Source organism: Rhinoderma darwinii, chromosome 3 (genome assembly GCF_050947455.1).
Source record: "Rhinoderma darwinii isolate aRhiDar2 chromosome 3, aRhiDar2.hap1, whole genome shotgun sequence".
Lineage (NCBI taxonomy): Eukaryota > Metazoa > Chordata > Amphibia > Anura > Rhinodermatidae > Rhinoderma > Rhinoderma darwinii.
Window position 1 is genome coordinate 337864408 of NC_134689.1, and position 6891 is coordinate 337871298.

The following is a 6891-nucleotide window of genomic DNA, read 5'->3' on the forward strand; positions in this document are numbered from 1 at the left end:
CCTTCTTACCAATTTTCTTGCTTTACCTGCATTGCCATCCCGCCGACTACTAGCTCGGCTGTTCTCCCGGCTGTTAGGGAGATCAGTATCCACTAGGGCTGCCATTTCTGAGACCGACACCCTCGCATCATCACCCAACTTGTCAATTTTGCTTGGAATATCAGAAACAGGATTGACCTTCCTTTTCTTGGACCCCTTTCTACTTCCACTAACTACATTAACCCAGATGCTTGCCTGATCCTGCTGACCCATGTCTTCAACCTCCAGGTCTACCCCACTAACTGCCTGCTCAGTGAGCAGCATGCTCTGCTCAAGATTGTCTATCGCCCTCAGTGTTGCATTTTGCTCCTCAAAGATCTCTAATGCGAGCTTCCAGGTGAACAACATACTCACATCTGCCACAGAGGTATTCACCCTGGAACAAACATATGGCAAACGGTGCACTGAAGAAAACCTCCAATCTTGCTATCCATTATCTCAGTTACAAAGAAAACAGTGAACAATTGAAAAAGTAAAAGAAAAGAAGAGTACTTACAGGGACTTTAGCTCCTCTTTTTAACTCCGGTTTGATAACTCCACTTAACATGATCTTCTCATATTTAAAAACATTCCTTGTGATCTAGGGCAGTGAAGGGATTAATGGTAACATTTATGGTGGTCTAAAACAGTAAAGTTGATAGAGTGAAAAAAGGACCACCGGCGCTGCTAGTATGAACAATGTGGAGGCTTAGACATCGGCCTGATGAAGACACCGGTTCGGTGTTGAAACGCGTAGCCTCTGACTATTAAATACCTTTCCTTTGATGCCTGTCTAAGCCTCCACGTTGTTCATACTAGCAGCGCCGGTGGTCCTTTTTTCACTCTATCAAGTTTAATTCGACAACAAATTTTGTTTGCTTTGTGCATGGACCTGGCAGCAGCTTCATTACTTTTGTGACACCTACCATTGTCTACAATCCAAGGTGAGCATACTCTTATCACCAAGTTTGCTCTCATGTTGTACCTCGCTTTTATTTTCACTATGTAGCGCCGTGTCTCTTTTATTCTATTTTAGTTAAAACAGTAAAGGGGTTAATAATAAAATCCCTGGTGGTCTAGGGCTGTGAAGGAGTTAATGATAGCATCCCCTGTAGTCCAGGGCAGTGAAGTGATTTAATGGGTTGTCCAAGAGTTAAAGAAATTAAGCATGACCGGTATGCTCATCAAAATGCGTCTACTGCTTGCCACTCATGACAAACGTACTCATTATTAGTCGTCAAGTGGTTAAAATACACATAGAGGTGAGTTTTGGTAAAGGGCCTACTGTATCTTGGATCCAGAGGTGTAACATAAAACTCCTGGGCCCCAATGCAAAATTTATAACAGGACTCCATCTTTCATATATCATTTATAATACCGGTGTCTTCGTATGCGGCTGAGGGGCATTTTGGCCCCCTCAGGCTCCAGGTGCGACTGCTACCTCTGCACCCCCTATAGCTACGCCCCTGCATGGATCCTTGTGTCTTATCTCTCTTTTTACCTCCTCTTGGTCCCTCCCTCACCTCTGATCCTCCTTTAAATGATTCTACCCTTACTCTGGAGTGTAATATATAAAAACATTTTAAAAGAAAACTATCAGATCCCAGCAAGTCAGATCCTCCATTATCCTTTTTATTACGTTACATACAGGGTACTGTTTGTAGGGAAGTCTTAATGCTTCAGCATACCAAGACATTTTAGAAAATTGGAGCTTCCAACTTTGTGGGAACAGTTTGGAGAAGGTCATTTTCTGTTCTAGCATGACTGTGCCCCAATGCACCCAGCACTTGTCATTCTGTTGAATGAATATACTTTTTGCACATTTAGGAAGTATGTTTTGGTTCGTTATTTTGCTGCAGTGTGAATCCACAACTTATAAGATGGGTGCCAGGATGTTGTTGTAGCACCTAGAGTTGATGATTCCTTCAGCTTTTAGTAAGTCACCAACCTCACCACTTCTGAAACATTCCCAGATCATAATGGAACCTCCCCCATGCTTGACTGTGGGCTGAATGCAAGCCCAAAGCATGCTCTCACCTGTCATATGACCAACAAACTTTCGCCCCTTCGACCCAAACACCTCAAATTTTTATTCATCTATGACAAGAACCTTCTTCCACTGACTAATGGTCCTGTGCTCCTGTGCTTTTAAGCCCACAATATCCTTTTCTTTTTATTAACGGTTTTCAGGTTGCAACACATCCCTTCAAGCCACTGGATACAAGGCGGCATTTGACAGTCCCGATTGACACACTTTTTTGCCTCGTTTCCATCAGAGTAGCACGGATCTGACGAGCTGTTTTGAATCTGTCCCGTTTGGAACACACTCTGAGAAATTTGTCCTCATGTGCTGTGGTCACTGGAGGTTGTCCAAGCCGTGGTTGATTGCGTACATGTTTTCAGCTCATGTCTTTTAGGGTACATTGCACGTCACCAAGGGAAACCTTCTCCAGGTGAGCAATTTCCTGTTGACTATACCCTGCATTTCTTAAAGTGACTATGGCATGTTGCTGTTCGATTGAACGTCACATCCCAAGCCTGGGGTGGCATCTAGCGTCAACACAAACTGTCAGAACGCGTTTGCACAACATTTAGCTACGAGCCAGACATCCAGCTGCAGGTGTTCTATTGACCACAGCAAGACGGCAATGAAGGCTGGAATGGAGGTCTATCCTCTTCTGCGATGAGTCACGCATTTGTCTAAGGTGCAATGATAGCCAGAGATTGGTGTGGAGACCATGAGGGGTGACATAATGAACAGCAGCCAGACCCTTCCTTTCAGGTACACTAACAGCTCAGTGTTACATTGATTTGGTATTGGAACCAATGGTACATCCATTTCTCCAAAGTGTCCCAGAAGCCGTTTTTCAACAGGGCAATGCATGTTGCTTGTGCTACTGTGAGCAGCCTGCCGGGCCTAAACATGCCACTACGTTCGAAATAAAAGCGAGACTCATCGCTGAAGAGGATAGGCCTGAATTCTAACCTACATTACGGTCTTGCTGTACACCACGATAGCCTTTAAGAGCAGTGGCTTGGAGTAAATGGAACACCTGTAACTGGACGTCTGGCTCGTAGCCCAATATCGGGCAAATGCCTACTGATGGTTTGCACGACACTGGTTGCTACCCTAGGCTTGGGATGTGACGTCCAATTGCATTTGCAGTACAGAATGGATTACTACGCACCATTCTTCCAAACAGACGATCCGTCCGTGCAGATTCTCGCCTCCCCGAACCTCTCTCTGTCATTAATGTTCATTGTTGGTCTCCCAACCTCCGGGACAAGGAATGTGGAACAGTGCTTACATCTAAACCTTGGCAGGTAGCGATCTGCTGGAGTAATAAAGCAAGGTCTCTCAGTTCAAGGATTTTGTCCCTCACAGTTTGCGACAAGTGGTGATAACTGCCACGTCGAGGAACAGGAGGCATCGCACAATCATCCCACAGCACTTGATCTGATTTTTGAGGTTTCACGTGGCTAAAAAACTTTGCTTTCAATCTGGTTTTTATGTCCCTCCCACATGCCACAGATTGGAGCTAGGTGCTTAAAAATTTGATAATTTGCAGATGTTAGCGACACCTGCTACTGCCTTGATTTGCATAACCTTACGGCTTACCCTTCTTTGTGTTGCAATTTAAATGTTGGGGAGTGTAGTATTATAATATCCTTTTCTAGGCATGTGGTGCGCATGATATGATCATGCATAACCTAATGCCAGACAGAAATTTTTATGTAAAAATGCTTACCTTCTTACATGGGCATGGGACATTTTATGAATGCATTCTCCATGTAATAAAATAAAAATAAAATCCACCCTCCTCCACCCTTTATTAGCCAGCCATCACACACCTTATTTCCCCATCCGCCGATTACAATAAAAAAAAAGCGGGGGAAAAACAAAATTACAATCACTGGAAATGCTTCCATGGAGGAAGTGAAACGTTGCTTTGCTGGGTAAATAAATTCATATTTTTTGCTATTTGAGTCCTGCTTCTGGTCTCTATTTTTTGGGTAGTCACCGGTAGATGTAATTTGTAGTATTTTCTATTTCTATTGAAGTATGTATAGTATAGTGTAACACCATATATATAGTATCATAATATTCTTCTATTCTAGGCATGTGGTGCGCATGATATGATCAGGCATAACCTAATCCCAAACATAGACATTTTTATGTAAAGGTGCTTACCGCCTCACCTAGGCATGAGGTGTGTCTGTGGCCAGACACATCCTAATGCCACATATTGAAAATGTTATTATTACATTCCGCATGTAAAAAAAAGAAAAAAATATGCCCTCCTTCACCCCTTAACAGCAGGCCATCACACCATTTTCCCCATCACCGATGACAATAAATTAAGATGTCATAGAAGAGGGGGAAAAATAAAATACAATAACCGGTAGTCACAGGTAAATGTAATTTGTAATATTTTGAAATTATAATGAAGTATATATATAGTGTATGTAACACTATATATATATAGTATCATAATTGTCAAAATCGGTTTGTGGACCCACTGGGTCATACCACCATAGCGGGATAGCAGATGGCCAAACAGGATACCAAGGCAAAGCCAATAGTTCAAATAAGGGTACCTGTGGCAATACAGACCGTAGCGATGGCAGGCTCGGATGGGACCTTGGCAGCAGGCAGACACCAGGCGTGGTGAAATACAGCAGGCGTAGCATACGACACAACACGACTCCAACTCTCTACGGCACAGGAACAAGGTAGCAAGGGATACAGGGTACAGGTAGCAGGAACGGGAACACTGGGAACTGGAAAACACTAAGGGACCATTTGTAAATACTAACACGGTTAACACAACAAAGCTCAGGCAATGAAGGAAGGGGCAGGGCCCTACTTATAGTCCAGGGCGATGATGGGAGCAATCAGTCAATCTAAAACATGTGTGTGCTCTGGCCCATTAAGGCCAGGAATGAGCTAGAGTGCGCACCCTAGTGGTCACTGCAGGACAGGATGGCCGCATGTGCTGGCATCTCTAGCGAGGGAGACGTCTATAGGATTATAGGAGTCTGCGGTCTGTGACCGCGGACGTTACAATAATGTTCTTCTACTCTAGGCAAGAATATATATATAGTGTAACAGTATATATATAAAGAATCGTAATATTCTTCTCATCTAAGCATGAGGTGTGCCTGGTAGGGCCAGGCATATCCTAATGCCACATATCAGAATTTTTAAAAATACATTTTGTATGTAAATGAAAAAAGAAAAAATCCGGCCTCCTCCACCCCTTAATAGCCGGCCATCACTCTCCTTATTTCCCCAACCGTCGATGACAATAAAATAAATGTCATAGAAGAGGGGGAAAATAAAATTACAGTCTCCGGTCTTAACCGGTAAATAGAATTTTGACATTTTAATGAAGTACATATATATATATAGTGTAAAACTATATATATAGTATCATAATATTCTCCTATTCTAGGCATGTGGTGCGCATGATATGATCAGGCACATCCTAATGCCAAACATAGACATTTTTATGTAAAGGTGCTTACCTTCTTACCTGGGCATGGGGTGTGTCTGGTACGGTCAGACACATCCTAATGCAACACATAGGAAATGTTATGAATACATTCTGTATGAAAAAAAAATAAAAAATACGGCCTCCTCCACCCCTTAATAGCCGGCCATCACTCACCTTATTTCCCCATTTCCGATGACAATAAAATGAAATGTCATAGAAAAGGGGGAAAAATAAAATACAATAACCGGTAGTCACAGGTAAATGTAATTTGTAATATTTTGAAATTATAATGAAGTATATATATATATAGTGTATGTAACACTATATATATAGTATTATAATTGTCAAAATCGGTTTGTGGACCCACTGGGCCGTACCGCCATAGCGGGATAGCAGATGGCCAAACAGGATACCAAGGCAAAGCCAATAGTTCAAATAAGGGTACCTGTGGCAATACAGACCGTAGCGATGGCAGGCTCGGATGGGACCTTGGCAGCAGGCAGACACCAGGCGTGGTGAAATACAGCAGGCGTAGCATACGACACAACACGACTCCAACTCTCTACGGCACAGGAACAAGGTAGCAAGGGATACAGGGTACAGGTAGCAGGAACGGGAACACTGGGAACTGGAAAACACTAAGGGACCATTTGTAAAGACTAACACGGTTAACACAACAAAGCTCAGGCAATGAAGGAAGGGGCAGGGCCCTACTTATAGTCCAGGGTGATCATGGGAGCAATCAGTCAATCTAAAACATGTGTGTGCTCTGGCCCATTAAGGCCGGGAATGAGCTAGAGTGCGCACCCTAGTGGTCACTGCAGAACAGGATGGCCGCATGTGCTGGCATCTCTGGGGAGGAAGACGTCTGTAGGATTATAGGAGTCTGCGGTCTGTGACCGCGGATGTTACAATAATGATCTTCTACTCTAGGCAAGAATATATATATATATATATATATATATATATATATATATATATATAGTGTAACAGTATATATATAAAGAATCATAATATTCTTCTCATCTAAGCATGAGGTGTGCCTGGTAGGGCCAGGCATATCCTAATGCCACATATCAGAATTTTTAAAAATACATTTTGTATGTAAATGAAAAATGAAAAAATCCGGCCTCCTCCACCCCTTAATAGCCGGCCATCACTCTCCTTATTTCCCCAATCGTCGATGACAATAAAATAAAATGTCATAGAAGAGGGGGAAAATAAAATTACAGTCACCGGTAGTAACCGGTAAATAGAATTTTGACATTTTAATGAAGTACATATATATAGTGTAAAACTATATATATAGTATCATAATATTCTCCTATTCTAGGCATGTGGTGCGCATGATATGATCAGGCACATCCTAATGCCA

General features: G+C 42.6%; 1 long non-coding RNA gene across 1 annotated transcript; it reads right to left on the reverse strand.

The window, feature by feature from the left end:
* Positions 1 to 210: 210 nt before the first annotated feature.
* LOC142749872 (uncharacterized) lies at positions 211 to 5187 on the reverse strand. Its single transcript, XR_012882495.1, has 3 exons — positions 4618 to 5187; positions 3207 to 3353; positions 211 to 619 (listed from the first exon to the last, which is right to left on the reverse strand). It is a non-coding gene; the product is annotated as an uncharacterized LOC142749872 (long non-coding RNA).
* Positions 5188 to 6891: the final 1704 nt, after the last annotated feature.